Below are 15,488 nucleotides of genomic sequence, written 5' to 3' on the forward strand. Positions count from 1 at the left end.
AGAAGTTCATGGAGGACTGTCTCTCGTGGGAGGGACCCCACGCTGGAGCAGGGGACGAGTGCGGAGTCCTCCTCCCCCTGAGGAGGAAGGAGCGGCAGAGACAAGGTGTGAGGAACTGACCCCAACCCCCATTCCCCGTCCCCCTGCGCCGCCGGGGGGAGGAGGTGGGGAGAACTGGGAGTGGAGTTGAGCCGGGAAGGAGGGAGTGGTGGGGGGAAGGTGTTCTAAGGTTTGGGTTTACTTCTCTTTATCCTTGTTTTGATTTGATTGGTAGTAAATTAAGTTGGTTTTGTTTCTTCCCCAAGTTGAGCCAGTCTTTTGCCCATGACCATAAGTGGTGAGTGATCCCTCCCTGTCCTCGTCTCAACCCATGAACTTTTCTTTATATATTCTCATCATCATCCCACCAGGTTCAGGGTGGGGAGGAGTCAGCGAGCAGCCTCATGGTGATTTGTTGCCAGCTGGACTTAAACCACGATAAACAGTATCACAGATAAGGTCACTTTAGCCTACCACAGGAGGATGAATTAGCCAATAGAGCGTGTATTCAAAACTGGCATGTATGTCACGTTCAGATTCAGCTCCCTTATCTGTAGCCACCTAAAATTTAGGAATCTAGTCTAAGTTACTTTCTAGACTCTGACAGTAGTTAGTGGAGAGAAAGAAGTAGCTCCAGGGGATAAAACATCCCATGATAAGACAGAAATCTAAGATAGGTTGGAAGACTGATTTTCTGGGGCACATTTTTCTTCTGGCTGAGTTTTACCCTACCCACCATGAGTTTGGATTTTAGAGCCAACTTTCTGGATTAGCTATTTGGATAATACTATCCACAATTTATGATAATGTGGTGGGGCCTAGCCTACAGCAGCCTACCTGAAATTATGAGCTGAGATTGTCGTTTGGTTGAATGAGTTATTTCCCCATCCTGCCATCTTCTCTCTGCTCACCATCCCCTGTGCTTGGCTTTTGTAGGGCAGGCTTTCTCACCCTTCTCCTAATCAGAATGGCTGCACTGCCTTCACTTCTTCCACTTTGAATTTTTCTGTAACATGGAAGACCAGAATGCTGGAGTATGTAGGACTCGGTGGAGGACACTACCTAGCCCAGTGAATAAGGCGGTAGCAAAGAAAGGGAGTGGACCTGAGAAAATGGGCGTCCATTTATTCTTCCCCTGGCCCCAACCCTCCTGTCAAAAGCTGCACACAGATCGAGGAAGTTAACATGGTAGAAGAAGCAGAAAAGAGAAAATAACAATCCAAGGAAGTAATGATTTTTGCTTTGGCTAGTGTCGTGGTTTAACTCCAGCCGGCAACTACGCACCGCGCAGCTGCTCGCTCACTCACTCCCCCCTAGCAGGATGGGGGAGAGAATCAGAAGGGTAAAAGTGAGAAAACTCGTGGGTTGAGCTAAAGACAGTTTAATAAGTAAAGCAAAAGCTGCACATGCAAGCAAAGCAAAACAAGGAATTAATTCACTACTGTGCTTTTTCTTCACATCACTTACTTGTTTATATCTGCCACCTTTTTCCATGAAAAGTATCAGCCTACAAACAAAAATTACTAGACCTAGAAAGAAACACCAGCTGTAAATCTGAGTCTTGTGGGGCCATAGCACATTACTTCCTCTGGAAGCATTGCTTTCCCTTTTAGGTGTAATCATGCAGGAAGTTTAACATTAAAAACAACAAAGGAAATTCTTACTGATTTATTCAACATTGTAAAGGCATAACAAAAAAGCAAGAAGTTATCCCTGAAGTGCATTTTAAAGGACGTGCACTGCATAGCAAATGGATTTTAAAGTAAAAGTGTGGAAAAATGAATTAATTCAAAGTTTGCTCATGATACCTGAAACAGAAATGCATAAATGAAGAAAAAGTGGAAGGAAAAAGGTTATTCAGGCATTCCAGTGTAAAAGCTGACTGCTGTGGAGAAAAGGAAACAATCAGAAATGGTTATAGCCACAAAAATAGAGTTTTGTTATGCATTCATGAATTTACAGAAGTTTACATGCTTAAATCTCATTGCCAACTGTAAAAATTAATGACTTGCTTAAAAGTCCAGATTCATACTGCTAGTTTTCAGATACTTAACTGAAACCACTGCTTGTGTCTGTTTGGAAAATGGATCTTCTATAGAGAGATCCTTCTTCAGAGTAATTTATCCCATCCTGAGGTCTGAGTCCCTGTCTGGACGATTCTGGCTCTACTCACTGGGTACACAGGCTCCTTAGAGAGAGGATGGATAAATTTTTTTCTACTTGATAGATTACATCTGGTCCTCAGTGTTACTCTGGATATTGGCTTTTCAGAGTTCACATAGTAAACCCAGATATAGGGATATCTGCTGTGAACTGAAAATATGCATCTGATAATGAAGGCGAGGTTTGTTCATTTCAAGCCTTGGTATACAGGCAGCCCAAATAACATGCACACATATTGTCAGATTCTTAAAATCATGTGTTTCCTAATGCAAATGGAACCACTGGAGCAACTCATAAAGAAAAAAAAAAAGTAATCTTGGTAATGAGATTGGCTATCTTTCAAATAAAGCGTTTTGCTTTATCTGTTGGGCTTGATGCATGGTAATAGCAGGTGAGTTAGACAAGTAATGATTATGAACCCTTGTGTTATTACAACTCTGCAGATATCTGTGCAGGTCAAGAACCAGTGGCATGTAGGGTGATTTTTGAATGGGAAATTGCAGAGGAATGCGAGGGCACCTGGGCATAGCACCAGTGAGGAGCAGCAGAGTCCCAGTGCGTTCCCAGTAGGCACTTTGCAGGGCTGGACCCCTACTCTGGCAGCATCCTGACTTCATGTCAGAGCAAGAGGTGGATGTCATCACTTGAAGGAAAGCTGGAAGCAATACTGTGTTTCATTTAATCCCTTATTGTTAAGGCTGGTGGAAGGACAGCAGAAATTGATTTTGTTTTGAGGTACTAATGAGTCAGCTAAATGGGATGGGGGATAAATTATAAAACTGCTTAAAGGAGCTTGTTTCTGATGTGTAGAGGAAGATGAAATGATCAAAGGGAGCTCACTGACACTGATGTGCCCAGCTTAGCTGCAGCCGGGTGAATGAGCAAAAGGAAAGCTGCAGTAGCCAAAGAGCAGAAAGGAGATGAACAGAAGAGAGGGTTTTATCTGTGTGCACAGCCAAAGTAGGGGAAATACTGTTTGAGAGGGTTTTGTTAAAGAAAGGACTTATAATATGTAGAAGGGAGAAATTTCTATCCTGACTAAAATTAAAAGGCAACAAACCTAAGTAACAACCAGCTGAGTGCAGTTCTGCGGCAGAGGTAGGATGGAAAGAACGCTCTGGTCAACATAAGATCATGAGTCTGGCTGAGATAATTCTGAAAAATGAATGATAATCAGCCTTGTGGGATAAAACCTTGATAAAGCATGCTTCCTAACAACATCTCCAGCTTTTCTTGTGCACAGCTGAGAAGTTGCTTTCATTCCCACTTTCACAGGACAGTCACATGTAATAATTAACTAGCCAGTAAACACCACATCAAACGGGAGTAGCACAAACTGCTTTTAATAAGAGCAATTAGGAATGACAGAACAAATAATTTCACTCTTCTCAGATATGTCAACTGGTACAGAGACCTATTTTAGTTAACAGCATATGGCTGCTTGAAATAAATCATATAGGTGAAGGGGCCAGCTCTGGAAAAGCAATGATTAATAGAGACAAGGGGACAGAAGGACTTTGGTAAGTAAGCCTTTGCAAGTGCTTGCTTTGGTGTGGCTGCCCAGTAAATGTCTGCTCAACTACCTTACTCTGGAAGTACCAAGATTGCAGACACTGAGTTTCCAGAGGTAAATTTCTCAGACACTCACCACTTTGCTCTTGAATGCGTTTAGGAGTGCCTCAGTTTTGGAAATCCTGATCTGCTCATGTATCTATCCATATAAAGTCTCTTGTGGTGATCAACTACCTGTATCTGTCTGGTAGAAAGGCTTGGAGCATCCCTTACAGATCGGGCCTAGAGCAGGAGACAGAAAGATATTATGACACCCTTTCATTCAAGAGATGAGTAGTTAGAGCGCTCATGCAGGTTTGGGAGATTTAACTCCTTCTTTTGCCTAAAGGAAACATAGAACCACAACTCCAAATCTAAGGCAAAGACCTTAAACACTTGGTTTGAGGATGTTCACCAAACTACTAGGGAGTAGCTCTACTCCTCTAGTTCATTGAAGAGGTTTCACTTTAATTTAAATAGTGATACATTCTTTAGGCTAAGAGAGAGAGAGAAAGTGTGTTTTGCTTAATGGTAAATCTCCCCTTGGAACAAAAAAGGGAAAACTTTTTCAATCTTTGCTTCACTGAGCACCTAAGGGAGGAAATATAAGTTAATGAAATGTTTGCGGCAGGCAGGGGGAAGTTCTGTGTAGTCACTGGGTTCACATAATCTTTTTTAGACTCTCAATCCCCAAACAGTCCCCCCTTCAACATGAGGGTCACACTAGTTCTAAAACTGCTCTTAGTATTTCTCAGAACAAAACCCTTTGGGCAGACTGAGAGGAGGAGATGTGGATTAAGATCGGCACAAGCAGGGCAAGGGAACTGATCTTGAGAGTTTACCATGTGACTGTGAATAGTTTATTCATTGAATTTTTGGATGAAAACCATAGCTGTGGCTGCTCTAGCTGTGTTTCATAAGGAGCCTGGGTACAGAAAATACAATCATGGAGTGCTTATGTTTCCTTCATGCTTTCCCCTTGCAAATCTCTTTGGTAATACTGGAAGAGGAATTGCGATCTTATGAGTCCTCCCTGGGTTAGATATGATCTAGACCCTCATCTACTCTGACCCCTCAAAGCAAACCCATGTACAAAGATACACTGTATGCAGCAAGTTAAGTGCCTGGAGTGACTACTGTCATTTCTGGTGCATCATGGATAAAACAGGAGATAAAGAAGGATTTTGCAGCTCCTAATTTTGAGGGCTCTCATCCTGAAATCCTGTTGACTCACAGTAGATTATATGCAAGCACTGTGCATACTGATGGGAATTAAATCTATCTTATGCCCAACAAAATACAGGAATAAGTAGTTAGTTGGAAGGAAACATCTGGGCCATTCAGTGCAACCCAGCACTCTGTGAACACCAGGAAAGATCAAACCAATATTGCCTTTAGATGAGTCTACAGAAGGTTTCTTGCATATATGTAGTTGCTCTGATACATGTGTGGGTAAATACATATGGTTGTATCTGCAAAACAAAGGTACTAGTGCCTGAAGACTTTGTGTACAAAAGTAAGTGATCAGGGATGTTTTTGTTATCTTGAGCTCCTACAGTAGGAGGGAATTAGTTATTGGAAAATACAACTGGATGAGCCTAACGACAACTTCTAGTTAATTACGGGTCTGGTTAGGCATACCTTAGCCATCAAAAAGATGATTACAGATCAGCATCTCTGATCTACAGCCACTGAGTTCTCTACCCCAGATCCACAAAACAGACAATAGATGTGAAGGGTCTGTGCTTGTCTGAGGGTCATAGACCACAGCTGCAGGATACTTGAAGGCACGCTGGCCTACTTTAGATTTGAAGCATGCATTTCTTCTGAAAAGAAAGTCAAAAGCCATCTGAGCTCCACCCTGCAAAGCAGAAGCCAAGATGGATCCTATCTAACTTACAGCAGATGAATCAACTGCAGGGGACATTTTTAAAACAAAAAAAGGAAAAAGGTAAACAAAAGGAAGCCATGTGTGGTCTGAAAGTCATTCTGGAGTGGGGGACAAGTCTCCCATTTCTACTGCTGTAGTGTAACATGCTGCACTCTCCTACGCTGCAATGTGAGTGATATATATGCTTTTAGCTCGCTCTTACTTGCTTCTGCTGTAGGCTCAAACCCACTAGATATGCAGGAGAATTGACTGAAACCTGACCAAGCTAACCAACCAGACCTACCAATGAAACATGCAACTTTAAAATCAAGTTTGGTCTTTATAAAGTTTAATCTAATAGCAGCTAGAAAAGGAATCCACTTCAAGTTTAAGAACTGAAGTTAGCTGTGTTCAAGTTCATGTGTTTCACTTGCCGTTCTAATTTTAGCAATAATTAGCTGCATGTATTTTTTCCTCCTAACAGGAAATGAGGTTTTAGCTCTACCTTTGGGCATACAATTGATTTCTCATCATACTGGAGTTGCTATCAACCTGTGCTAATTGGCACTCTAAACACTCAAATTAAAGAGGGAGAAGGCTTATTCTGTCATCCTGGAAGCAGTTTCTCCAGAATAAGACTGGAACGTGCTGGCAGAGCGGCATGATCAAGGTAGGCTTTACAATGCCTGTGCTGTAACTGTTTTGAAGAGATACAAGGTGGGTCCCCAGGGATTCAGTATATTACAGTTTGCCCTGCCCTAAATTCACTTCAATCTGTTTCAAGGGATTATTGATCTGAGTGTTAAAGTCATTGGCCTCAGCATTTAACTGAGGATATGAAGAAATACATTCAAGTTAGCACCACCAGGTCAAAGACACATGTGAGACAGAAACCATTTCTGGAGTTCCCATGAATTGATCCAATAAAAGATAATATCTTTGCTTTAAGTCCTTGGTTCCCACACGTCACACTTTATTTCTATATACAGTCATGTCTCCATGGTAAGCCACTCTGAATTTTTTTTTTTTTTTTTTTTTTTTTTTTTTTTTACCAAGTCAGTAGAAAGCTAACAGAAAACCAAGAAAGTGAAAAGTTTTAAAGATAAGCTAGAAATTATCATAGAGGACAACAGGAGATAAGGAGATAACTGGATATAATTCATCTTCTACTCTGGGCTGATAAATAGTCATATACAATTGCTCATGGAGCTGTGTTTTGAAGTAATGGGTAGCAATGTGTCCTTCAGCACCTGCAGTTCTCGGATGCTCTGGGCACAAGGACAGTATGGTTTAGGGCTGAGAAATTCCAATTAGCCCGACAGCAGCAGAATCCCAACCCCATTCATTTGAAACCATAGGGTAGGATTGAAATGTCAGAATTAATGATTGGAAGATGTGAATAATCGGCTCTGCGAGCTGGGACTCATCCAGAGCCCTTAATATTTGGAGACTCTCTTAAGCCCTACAGCATGAGATTTAACATTCTTTCTTAATATTTTGATAGGGTGAATTATTTTAATTAAAAATTTTAATCATCAATAAAAATAACTGTGAGTACTCCTGATATCTATGTAGATACTCTATCCCATTTAGAATTCTGCTATTTTTTGGCCTCATCCCCATCCTATAGCAATTAATTACAGTTTAATCACATGGTGAGTTAGAAATGACATTCCTTTGATCTGCCTTCATTCCTCACCTCTTAATTTCTTTGAACATCTATCCGGACTCATGAGAAAGAAAAAATTTTCTCCAGAGCATTCATTATCTTATATTCTTTTACCACATCCCGTCCTAGCCATCTGTTTTCTAAAATACATAATTGCAGCCTTTCTGAGGTTAGAATTGAAAAGTAGTCTACAATGTCCTTTGAAAAACGGATCACTCGCACTTGGAAACTTTTTCCCATGAACAGCAACTCCTGATACGCTGCATTCAGCAGTGAGCTACTACGCATATTTGAATGCTACTTTACTTTATTATCTTCATGTTTCTCACTCATGTGGGTCATCTAATTGAAAGGGATATAGGCACACTGACTTATAGCAACACTGAGGCTGAGATTCTCTTGTTGCCCGATTCATCTTACCTAATCTGTTCACTACAATTTGTTATACCTCAGACTTCTCAAAGTGCAGAAATGTGAGTGTCCTGGTTATTTGTTTGGGGGGGGACGACACCTTCTCTGACACCACATACCATAGCACCATAGCAGTGCCCCACCAAAACCAACCAACCAAAAGAAAAATTTTAACCAGGTCAAATAATTTAACTTTTCCTTTCCTTCCTGACTCTGCCCCCATATAACTGGCAAGCCCTTAACTAAAGCCCATGACCCAGGAATTATTTTTAAAGCAAGTGTAAGCTCCATTACCTCATTCGAGCTCTTCTGTTATGTCGAGGAAGGTTTGAAGCTATGTAGGTGTGTTCCCAATAAAAAGATGCTGCTCTTTGCTGGAGTGGTGAGCTGTCACCAGCTAATTTGGGGTTGTTGGGTAGTGGAATTCCCATAGTCCTGCAGCTATGGGATACAGAGCATTAGTGATGTGCTTTCCTTTGAAAGCAGGCGCTGTGGGTCTGGGCTGTGCCTGCTGAAGGATCAAAAACGTGAGATGAAGACATGCATGGTTGTTCTCCCTAAAACAGGGAGAGCTCTTCCATGCTTTTTCTGGGTCTCATGTAAGATAAAGAGCCATGCTTCAGCCCTCATTTGTCTAGATATGAATGATAGGATGCGCAGATATGCTAAGATAATTGGGAGTCTAAGACCTTGCTTAATGAAATTAAGGTAGAGAAAACTGCCTATAAATATACTTGGAAGAAAAGAAAGGTAACACCACAGAGGGAACAGAGGTATTTAAGCTAGATAATAACAGACTTCAGTAAATAAATGTTGAACGTTAGACAGATTTTTTTTTTTTTAACCAGTGAAAATCCACATAGGTAAACCCCTCTGAAATGACCGAGAAGAGGATAGTGAGGAAGAAATTAAATCCTGCAGGGAGATAAAAATTAATGGGTTCATCTTAGATGTCTGTCCTTCTGCATGTGAAACAAATAAACCAAACCCAATCTGCTTCTATGTGACTTAAACTTGAAAAGCTAGGACAGGGATAATGGGGAGGGGACAGGAACACTTGGAAATTGTTTCAGGAGTAAAAATAGAAAGAAGAGCTAAAGGTTAAAAAAAAAATGTTTGAAATGTGATTCTTTGGAAATATAACCTGCCCTCACAGCAGGGAGCAGAAAGGAAAAACTCAGCACCTGAGATTGAAAAATGCAGGAGAAACACAACAAATGGCAAGTCCTTACATGTGGCAGTTGCTTGGTTATATGCGTAGAGGGCAAGAGGATGCATCAGGAAAAGTCACATTGCACAGGAACAGAGCAGCTGATACCATCAATGTTTGCACATCACCTCATTAACACCAGCAGGTTCTTGCCAGGTGCTGTCTTGTTTCAGGGCTGGAGAGAAGGGCTGGACACAGCCCTGTCACCACGGTGCTATTTTTATCCATAAGCAGAAGATTTCTGAGTTGGAAAGGTCTTCAGCTAGTAAAAAGTAGCACATTTGATTTTAGGAAAGACTCACAGCAGCTCTCTGTATTCAGGTGCAACAAGCAAGCCTTATGCTTGTTTTATTCCCCAGTACAGCTGCATGGTACAAGTGAAAATGCACAAAATATTGTAAAAGACACAAAAAGCCTTCTGTGTTGGTTTGTTTTTTGTTTTGTTTGGGTTTTTTTTTTTCCCCCAGAGGAAATAATCACTTACAACTCCAACTTCAGTTGTTAGACTTTCAGTTTCTCAAACTTCAGGCCTGAAATACAAACTGAAAACAAAATAGTGCTGTTGCAGACAAAAGAAAGAGGGAAAGAAAAAAAAATCACTTGGATGCCATTGTTCTAGGTCTAAATCAGACTGACAGTCATCATGGTCAGCTATATGTTATAGCAGAATCTCATTATTGCAAAATGTAGTTATCTGCATCACTCAAGTAAAATTTTATTCAGCTACTATCTCATTGTTCTGCTTTTGCAAACACTAGTGTATTAAATACATATGTCTCTAAAGGGATTGTTGCTCCTAATGCCAACACGCTTGCTTTCAGACAAAACAAAATGAAACCAAGCTTCAATATTATACATATAAACTATATGCATTGACATGAGCCACCACTTGCGGCAAGACAAGCTCACCTAATGCTGTTAGTGATGCAGTGGGTGTAGATGAATATGTATGCACATGTTTGGGATCTTAGTCCTTCCCACCACTTAACATAATCTAGATTGTGGTGGAGCTTCTCCTATAAACACTCTGCCTTCTAAGGCATGTATGTTTATTTTTAAAAGACACCACCCAGAAGAGCAAGCTTGCTGAAACTGGTAAGTTATTTGAACTAAGAAAGAATGAAGATAGAGAAAAGCAGATTTAGAAAGAAAGAAAAAGTTATTTTGCATTAGAATAGGATAAAGGGGTAAAGTAAGGTGTGGAAATAGATGTTGCAGATCAATATTGTGCTCTGTGCAAGGAGACATTTCAAATCTCCTAGCTGTCTGTCAGTCTTGACATTAGTTCATTATTGTGCAAAATTTTGGTTATTTTTTCCCTGTAATTGAAATGCATTGAAGACTCCTGTTTGAATGAGGTATCAAGATCAGCTGTCAAAAACCAACTGTAAAGGAGGTGAAATACCATATCATCTGTAACTTCATTAATGGTATTGTCTTCCCCATGATGATGGCATTCTGTTCTCTCCATCATATTGTTTTAGTTATCTGGTTGAGGCAAAGGTAACATTTTAAGATATTTACTGATAAAATAAGGGAAATCCGTGTTGCATAATACTTCCAAAAAATTATTTCTTCTGTGCTGCACGTGGAAATTGGGATGCTAGTCTGTGAGCTTTCTTTCAGAATCTTGGTATATTAGTATCCATAATGAAGCGTGATGCAATAAAAACCTTGTTGAAACAAATTATTCAAATAAAATGAAAAGAGTAATCTGTTTATTTATTTGCTGATCCCCAGCTTGACTTTCCAGCTCAGTGGCTTGTGTAAAGTTCTCCTGTAAGTTATGGGCTTGCACACAGTTGTATTAGGCTAATCATAGAAATTAAATTAGACTTTTTAATTTGAGACTATTCTGTCTTTTTTTTTCTTCCTGGGTAAAATATCTATGTCTGCTGCTTCTAGAGCAGCAGAAACTATTCCAGAGAGTAGCTCAGAAAGGAGGATTGCTGTAGTGGTAGATTGTTGTAGTGATACAGATCTTAAGACATGATGCAGTCTTCTCCATTTGGGATTGACTGGTTTGGGTCAATTAATAGGTTCAGCTGCTCAGGTGAGTTTGACTGTTAGGGATGAGAAAATTCAGAAATGTGGTTTTCTTTTAAAAAAGAGAAAAAAATGAAAAATGAGAGCAAGCTGGAAATAAAAGATCTAAGATAAAATTACTGTTCAGCTCCAACCCTTTGGGAAAGGATGGTAGCAGTGAAGGAGAAGTCTATCTGGAAATCTCCAAGTGATAGGGGACATTGTACCTATAAGTGGTTCCTGCAGGGTGCAACTACAATGTATGATCCTACTGCAGAAAGTTTTGTGGAACAGCATTGCAGGCCAGCTAAAATGGAATGAAATTAGCTGTTCACCAACTCTTTGTTGAACACCACCAAAATGGGCTGAAGGAGGTGAAGTCCTCCAAGCAATGTACTTCTTGTCAACATGCTGAGGAGAACTACTGAAGACCTAAGGGAGGGCTAAACGTACAGGCATGGATGTCTGTGGAAGTGTGGGTTGTTTGTTTTGGTGGTTGGGTTTTTTGTGGCTTATTTAAATTTCCTGGGGTAATGCTGGGAGAACCATGTGGTGCATTGTCCTGGAAGACAGGCAGAATCATTTTCAGAAGGAACAGAAGTTGTGGACCACCACTTTGATTGTTGTACAGGCTGGTTGTCTCAGCAATGCCACAAAGTAACAGGATACAGGCAGAGGGATGGGTGGCATCCATAACAAACCATTAAAATACTGTGGTTTTATTGTGGAGGGATGTTCCACAATAGTCAGACAACCAACCCTGCTCCCAGGGAAAGCAGCTGCCTACCTTCCCCTGGAGCAGAATGACTAAAATTTACATCCTGTTTGCCTCACTTGAAGTCTTGGCCTCTGCAGAGCTTTTCCACGCAATTTATCTGGCTCGACTGGAGCTTAGTGGTTCGCTCGCTCTGGGTGACCTCCTTTCTGTCATGAACTCGGGTAACTTTTTCCACAGACCCTTCAGTGTGCATCGCTGTGGTTTCCTGGGCTTGGCAAGATATTGCACACACCCTTCTAATCAAAGGCAATGCCAGGTAGAACTTGCTGGAGTGTTAGCAATGGTTTAAACACAGTGAAATGTAGTGTGTGAAAGGAGATACTTCAAAGGACATTTGAACTGATGAATGTTTTGAATGTTTACTGATGTTACGCTCTGCCGAAATTGCCAGAGATGAAGGTGTGTGGTAAGAGCTAGCGAGGGAAGGTAGAAGGTTGTGGGTGTTCTCCTGGCTGTTTGTGTGTTTCCCCTTTGGGATGTCCATTAGTGAGGTGGGCCGGGGTGCTCCAGCAGTTCTAATCTTGCTTTGCTCCTTTTAACTCTCCTCTAGAGATCGGACCTTCCCTGGTAGGTATTCTTTAGCTCTGCCATCTCTCCTGCTGGTATTTATTTACAGATTCATTAAGTACTATTTTCCATAGTTAGTTTAATTAGGGACTCCTCAGCTCTGATAAAAGATTGTAATAAAGCTTATATAATCCCTGCCTGGCTTATTTGTTTGCAGGCTAATTCTCCAGCCATGTTAACTTAATAAGACATCTTTTAATATTCTGCTCCACCTGTGTTTCTGTGATCCTAGTGGAAAGCTTTGCTGGGAAACTTGGCCAGCCTGTATGCAAGGGGGCTGCTTCAAGGCCCTGATTTTTGCACTTGTTTCGGAGCTTCTGCAACTTCACAGTAACACTGAAATCAGTGAAATGGACCCCCAAACTAGAAAGGTCTAGGCTCTTCCTAAAGATGGGTTCTAAACTAAGCACTCGATTACTTTTTTTATGATAATATTTTTACTCTGGATATGCACTGGATAGGATTTGTGGGATGAAATCCTGGCATCTGAAGACTATTTATTAACTCTTATTTATTCTACTCCACTCTCGTGAGACCCCACCTGGAGTACTGTGTTCAGCTCTGGGGCCCCCAACATAAGAAGGACATGGACCTGTTGGAGCCAGCCCAGAGGAGGGCCACAGAGATGATCAGAGGCCTGGAGCACCTCTTCTATGAAGACAGGCTGAGAGAGTTGGGGTTGTTCAGCCTGGAGAAAAGAAGGCTCTGGGGACACCTTGTAGCAACCTTCCAGTACCTAAAGGGGGGCTACAGGAAAGCTGGAGAGGGACTTTTTACAAGGGCCTGTGGTGATAGGACAAGGGGTAATGGCTTTAAACTGAAATAGGGTAGATTTGGATTAGATGTAAGGAAGAAGTTCTTCACTGTGAGGGTGGTGAGGCACTGGAACAGGTTACCCAGAGAGGTTGTGGATGCCCCATCCCTGGAAGTGTTCAAGGCCAGGTTGGATGGGGCTTTGAGCAACCTGGTCTAGTGGAAGGTGTCCCTGCCCATGGCAGGGGGGTTGGAACTAGGTGATCTGTAAGGTCCCTTCCAACCCAAACCATTCTGTGATTCTATGCCTCTGATTGTGCCAGATGCTAGTTGTTCTCAGGCCCCTAACTTGGGTGTTAAATGCTCTGGTGTCTGAGTTATTCACACAGAGCTGAGAGATGTGACACAAGACCTGTAGTAGCCCTGGTCTCTTCTGGAGTGGGAGCTGGAGGGCAGCAGGGGAGCCTGAGGCATCTGAAATAGCATCAGATATCTCCATTTAGGCAGCTGAATCCCACTACAGGTGAGAACCTGTCTGATGTAAAAGCATGTCCTTTTTTACCATAGAAGAATCTTCTATTAAAGCATATTCTATCTAAATTTGATAGCTTGTATTTTAGATAGCATATACTGTAGAGAACAGATGTTTTGATGTTTGGCACTTCTGGCCACTGTTACAGTGACTAACAACCAACACAGCTCTTTTGCAAACACAAAAATCTATTAAGCCACAAGTTTTTAGCACTTTCACCGAAGAAAAAAATGTGTCAGTTTTCCATGTCATTCAACATTTCTGTGCATGTCTTTTTAATTGAAAATAACAAGCAATGATATAATAGGAAGACTATGTAAAATTCCTTTTTAATCTGAAGTTTCAGAAAAGAAAAAAACAAACACATGGAAAATAATTTGAATAAGGTGGGGCAAGCAGCTGAAACCCTGTGGGGTTTTTTTTGTTCAAAAGCTTTCCCCAGGCACTGTACTTTTAGATGCTTTGTTGCATAAGCATCTTGTAACACAAGGCTGGACTGTGTTGTCATGGAGACTTTCAGGGTACCTCATCATTTTGCTAGAAAAGACAAATTTCAGAGTGGCTGTCATTGTATTAATTTAGTCACAGGACCAGAATTCCCATTGGTGTTGTCCCTTCAGTCCTCGTTCTTGTTTACACTAAATCTTTTTTATGCTGTTGCAGAGTGTAAAGGTGGTTGCATGTTCTTTTATGAAGCTGTCTTCATGTGAATTCACAGGGCACAGTGCAATAAATTAATGTGAAGAGGGATTTATGGCCAGGTTGAGAAAAGTGTGCAGAAAGGCTTCAGTTTCATGAAGGCAGAAATCTGTGCTGCTATCACCAGAAACCCGGTTTACTGTTTGCTCTGTCATGTGGCACTGACCGCCTGGAGCCTGGAGAAAAAACATCTAGTTGCTGTCTAAGATAAAACCTGAATAGTACCATTATTTCTCTCTGTGATGATTCCAGATTCAGTACCATGTACCAAAAGATCCCCAGCTGACATTGGAAATGCTGAATTTGAATGCATTTAGTTGCAAAATGGTTTGTGTGTGTTAGGCTTTCTCTGCTCACAAAGACTTGCAATACAGAGATAAATTTGCCTAGCACAGTGCCTAGTGCTAGGAAAGCTTCAGACCTTCAGGGCCAGTGGTCTTAAATGCACACAGGTGCCTACCACTCCTTCAAATGGGATTTGCCCTGCAGTTATGCAGCAAAATGGGTATTGCTCCTGGTGTCTGCAGGCTTGGCCTCAGGCAGCTGCCCACCTAAAAGGGTTTAAGAGAAAATCAACATATAACTGCCACAAGCAGCTTCCAAACATGATTTTTGCTCTGACTTGTGTCTCAACCTCCCAGCCACCCTCAGCTCAAGTTTGCCCTGACATCCACCCCAGCCTCCCTCTTTGGGAATTCATGAATCCTCCTTCGCTTCATCCTCTGCTTTCCCTGCCCCAGCCTCGTATGCCCTCAGACCTTTACGATGCTTTTGCTCCTCTCTCTCTGCTCTGCCTGTCAGTCTCCCCTCTGCATGAAACCAAGGAGGTTACCTTATGCTGCTGGTATCAGACAGTTATGAAGAATTTGCAGGGATGCAAATCTCTATCCAAGCCCTTCCCCAGGAGGTATGTGTAGGTGGAGTTGACAAATGACATGAAGCCCTCACAAGGCTTTTTCAGACAGACGATGTAGAAAGAAAATGGACCTGTGGTAGTCTGGGTTGCTGTGTCCTCTCTGCTGTCTCTCAGATTTATTTCACCTTTGCAGGATATAAAGATTATGGAAACCTATTTTAGGCTGATGTCCTGAAAGGACTGTTTGTCCCTATGACTACTTTATTTTTTTTCTTTTTTCCTGTCCTCAGCTGGAGGCAAATCAAAATGTCTCTGGGTGGTTGTAAATTGTCAATGTGCATTCTCATTATATCTTTCCAAGTCAA

The 15,488-nt window shown here is 41.5% G+C and overlaps 1 protein-coding gene across 1 annotated transcript in view; it reads left to right on the forward strand.

The window, feature by feature from the left end:
• The first annotated feature begins 9,932 nt into the window (after positions 1-9,932).
• Positions 9,933-15,488, forward strand: part of FAM135B (family with sequence similarity 135 member B) — a 270,746-nt gene continuing 265,190 nt past the window's right edge. The window contains exon 1 of the mRNA XM_030012198.1: positions 9,933-10,008. The gene's annotated coding sequence lies outside the window, so the exon portion shown is untranslated. The remainder of the gene's footprint in view (positions 10,009-15,488) is intronic.

Source organism: Aquila chrysaetos, chromosome 4 (assembly GCF_900496995.4).
Source record: "Aquila chrysaetos chrysaetos chromosome 4, bAquChr1.4, whole genome shotgun sequence".
Lineage (NCBI taxonomy): Eukaryota > Metazoa > Chordata > Aves > Accipitriformes > Accipitridae > Aquila > Aquila chrysaetos.